Source organism: Brassica napus, chromosome A7 (genome assembly GCF_020379485.1).
Source record: "Brassica napus cultivar Da-Ae chromosome A7, Da-Ae, whole genome shotgun sequence".
Taxonomy (NCBI): domain Eukaryota; kingdom Viridiplantae; phylum Streptophyta; class Magnoliopsida; order Brassicales; family Brassicaceae; genus Brassica; species Brassica napus.
In genome coordinates, this window is record NC_063440.1 from 6,412,992 (window position 1) to 6,417,672 (window position 4,681).

Here is a 4,681-nt window from a genome sequence, read left to right on the forward strand (position 1 = left end):
CATTGCATTCAGTCGATTTAGCGGACGACGTCGATCGATGACTGGAGTAATCCGTCCATCGATCTTCGTCATGGTCTGTTGATCGATGCGAGTTCATCGACATCGGTCGACACCATTGGGATACGCCGAGACTCATGGAGCTTTCGATTTCGAAGTCTCCTTCCACAAGCTTTTCATGTCTCACCACTTGCCAGAAATCATCATCTATGATGGCATTTACTTGGTGGTTTCCTTTATTAGCTCCTGCCTCTCTAGCAAAAGCTTCTTGCCTCTTTATATTCTCGCCAGACTGAATTACTTGTGTTTCATGGTTTCTCACCTGAGTCCCTAAGGTCTCGATTTTAGTGTTCAGATTGTTGTAAGCGGAGTCTATTTTACCGTTGAAATCCATGGTGATTTGTTGTTGTCCCAACAGTACTCGATCAAGCATTTCTTCGATCATGTTTTCCTGAGTCTGGGGTGGTGGATTCTTGTAGTAGGAGTTCGAGTAGCTTTTGCTGTTGTTGAAAGGTTTTTGAAATTGTGAACTCTGGTTACTTCTTTGACCATTTCCAAAGAAGTTTCTGTTTCCGCCCTGGTTTCCAAATTTCTGGAATCTGGTAACTCATATGTAGTTAACATTTTCTTCTCCTTCCGTATCTGCTACTTCTCCTTCAGCTAAACAGACTTGCTTCCTAAGAAGCTCGTGCACCACATCTAACTTAGCTCTTACTTCGTCCATCTGTTCCTTCCCGATAGAGGCTACAGACTTCTTCCGTTCAGAGTCAGTGTTTTTGGTGATGCTGCTGTTAGCAAGGTTTTCGATAAGTCTCACAGCTTCGAACGGATTCCGAGTAGTGAAGTTTCCTTCACTCGCCGTATCAAGAGCCATTTGATACTGTAAGGCCAGACCTCGGAAGAAAGTGCTTAGCAGCTGCACTTCGTTAAATCCGTGGTGTGGACAGTCTCGCTGGAAGAACCTAAATCTAATCCACGCATCTTTGAAGGACTCTCCAGCCTCCTGCGAGAATGTGGAAATCCTGTTTCGAAGTTCTTCAGCGCGCGCCTCATCGAAGAAGTTTCGTAAGAAAGCATTCTTTATGTCGGCCCACGATGTTAAGGATCATGTGGGTTGATATCTAAGCCAGTGCATCGCTTCTCCATTCAGCGTGTATCTGAAGAGCTTGCACAGCAGGTAATCTTCGGGGACTCCTTCCATCCGAATAGTAGCGATTAAATCCTCGAACCGTTCTAGATGGTCCATAGGATGCTCGTGCGGTAGCCCAAAATAGGGTATCTGCAACACGAGAGTGTAGTATTGAGGTTTCAGCTCGAAATTCTGCTTCTGGATCTCCGGAAGTCGAATAGCTGATCTGTTCGAATAGTACTCATCTGGGCGATTGTAGTCGGCCAGTGGTTTCGATCGAGCGTGCTCGTCTACAGGTTGAGCAGCTCCTATAGTATCAACATCAGGGATTACAAACCCCTGAGCGTCAATTTGTTGCGTGCATGATATGTTAGAGCTCAACCGCTTAACTCAGTGATCAGCTATCGCATGTTTCACTGGTTAACAGGCTAGATCTCGTGTCTCAACGGTTAGTATGTTGACAACGAAAGAATGTCGATCGACGGTCCTATTGGGGACATCGATCGACGAGTTCTAGCCAGGACTATGCGCGAGTATGATATGCCCTATTAAGATACTAAATTGGTGATTAGCCCTCTCTAGCAGTCCTAATATGATAGATAGATGTCAGGATGGGATAACAAGGGTGCTTGAGTATGCAATCCTATGATCATGTTCTAGTTAGAAAAGCTAGAACAAGCAATGAATACAAATCTATCATGAATATCACAACAAGACAGATCTATAGTTTGGGGCTAATCTCACAAACCTATTTGAACCCTGGATCTAATAAATGAACTACTCAGACATAGCAAAGCAATTCATGACAGTGAAGAAATGGAAATTTATAGTATAGATGAAAAGAAATGGAAACAAAGAGTTCCAATCACAAGTGATCTTCTCTCCAAAACTCTCTCTCTCTCTCTCTCTCTCAAAGTAAAACTATAACAAAAAGCTCTCTCTGCCGTCAAAACACTTAGGCAGTATATAATCTACTAGGTTAAAAACTCGTCAGGGCATTTTCGTAATTTGGCTTGGACTTGGGCTTCAAGTCTGCTGGATCCAAAATGTCACGTGTCCACTGTCTCGACATCGATCGATGGTACTTGTGTACATCGTTCGATATTAATCTTTATTTGTCGAGGCATATCTTGGTGTCGATCGACAGCACTGATGCGCATCGATCGATTGTTCTTCCTCTCGTCGACCTCTACATGGTCAGCTCGGATGAAATGTCTTTTAAGCTCCAAAATGCTCCAAAGTCATAGCTTTACTCTGAAATGCACCTGAACCTGAAAACATACCTAGAAGAGTAGAAAACATAGATATATATATATAGTAAAACACCTATATACCATGGATGAAAACGGGTCAAATCCAAGGTATATCACGGTGTAATATCGATCGTTGTTGTTGGGGTCAAAAACGGTTACGTCGGAATTACCACCCGAAAATCATCGGAGATCGTATTTCCGAAAGAGATAGTAAAAGGAAAGATGTAATTTTCGTAAAAAATAACAAATACGAAGTTTTTACGAAGAAGTATCCTTTGAGATTCAAACCGAACAAACCAAGCTCGGTCACCACGCATACACGCCGTCCGGTCGCTATGCAGCAACCAAACCCGAGCCAAGCTCGGTCGCTACGTAGCGACCGAGCGTCCGTCTCGCTCGGTCGCTACGTAGCCACCGAGCTCGAGCCCAAGCTCGGTTGCTACGTAGCGACCGAGCGCTCGTCCCGCTCGGTCGCTACGTAGCGATTGAGCTCGAGCCAAAGCTCGGTCGCTACGTAGCGACCGAGCGATCGTCCTGCTCGGTAGCAACGTAGCGACCGAGCCCGGCCAAGCTCGGTCGCTACGTAGCGACCGAGCGATCGTCCCGCTTGGTTGCTACGTAGCGACCGGGCTCGTCCCGCTCGGTCGCTACGTAGCAACCAAGCTCGAGCCAAAGTTCGGTCGCTGTGTAGCGATTGAACCTTTCCGAACATCGATAGGATACCAATCCATGCATTCTCGTCAAATCTTCGAATGCTATCTCCCGAAGACCGTAGCAAGCTCAGTCCATGTTTTCCGCTATTCTAACTCATCGATCAAACTTCGCGGATTAGAAACCCCGGAAAATTCGTAGTAAACGTGTCGAGTCGGAAGACGGTCCAAAGGTACCTAAAACACGACTCGAGGCCCATCCTACGATTTTCCTAACCAAAAGCCCGTAAACCACAGCATGGTTTACGCTTGGCCCACAAGGAAGGATAAATGTCAAGTTTCCGCGGATAAATACGGAAGTTTTGAAGATAATTGTGAAGATCGGGAAAAATGAAATATCTCCATTTTTATGCTATGACGGCTTAAGGGCAGAAGAGTAAAAGCGTAAACCGACCTTGGAGCTAGTATATAAGGAGTCCAAGGCGAGGAGCATGAAGAAGAACGTTTTCAGAGCAAACTTAGCACTTAGAGCAATTTAGGCAATTTTCCGTTTTTGTTATTTCGAGCTGCGACTCAATTAGGTTTAGCGGTCTTAGGGTTACTAGAACTAGGAATCTCGCCGACAGCTCTCGAGCCCAGGCTTATACCTTGTTGTAAACGCTCATACGCAAATTCGGAATAAGATCTTCTTTGCTCTCTTTTCGATTTATTATACTTTATCGTTGTCATTCTCGTGTTCTGATTGCTTGACGTGTGGTAATTAGCAGATATCCGGGTCCTCTGGGAAATTAGGGTTTTCCTAGTTTCCTTATTTAAACGGAAATCGACAGTGCGAATTTCGGTTCCCACAGTTTGGCGCTTGAAGGAGGGGGATACGGATCAATCTAACCCGCAAAAGCCACATCACTCTCAATCAGACATGTCAACTAACGACGCGGATAACGTGCAAACTCCTCTTAACGGAGGCAGCAGCACCGATCTCCACACTCCAGTAGCGGACGTATCTGCGGCCAACGCACAAGCCAACGCCGCGACGCTCGAGGAGTTTAAAAAAATGTTCGCCACCTATGAGAAAAGGTCGGAAGAACAGGATAAGCTCGTGAATACCTTGACCAAACATGTTGAAACCTTAACGGCAAGGACCCAAGCAATCCGTCCCCACGGAACCACCAAATCCGCGGGAAGAGGCTCGACTTCGCCACCCCACTCGATAAAACAGGAGTCGCGCGGGAACGACCTTCCGGTCAAAACCCTAGCGAGAAATCTCCCATCGAAAAGGGGAACTCTGAAAGTATTCCGCCCCCTGCAAGGACTCGGAGGATAACGAAGCCGAACACATTGACCTTGATCCTAGCGATGTCTCCAACGACACCGACGAGGATGTCGACAGACATCCAAGAAGGACCAGGAGCCGATCTGCTCGGGAAGGCTCCCCGTTCGAAAAACCAATGACGGAAGAAGAAGAAATCGCCTATTGGAACGAACAGTAGGAGCTGGCTGAAAGGCAAACCGAGCTCACTCTCAGTAAACTCCGACAGGCTCGGAAATCTACTGACGAGACATCGGATATCCGCGATCTTCGCGACTACATCACCAAGACTGCGGCAGAAGTGAGAGCCGTAAAGTCTCAAATCCATCATGCTACTAGTGCT

The 4,681-nt window shown here is 46.3% G+C and overlaps 1 non-coding gene across 1 annotated transcript; it reads left to right on the forward strand.

Moving 5' to 3' along the window:
• Positions 1–926: 926 nt before the first annotated feature.
• On the forward strand, positions 927–1,033 carry LOC125576768. The gene has a single exon (XR_007315194.1). It is a non-coding gene; the product is annotated as a small nucleolar RNA R71 (small nucleolar RNA).
• The last annotated feature ends 3,648 nt before the right edge of the window (positions 1,034–4,681 follow it).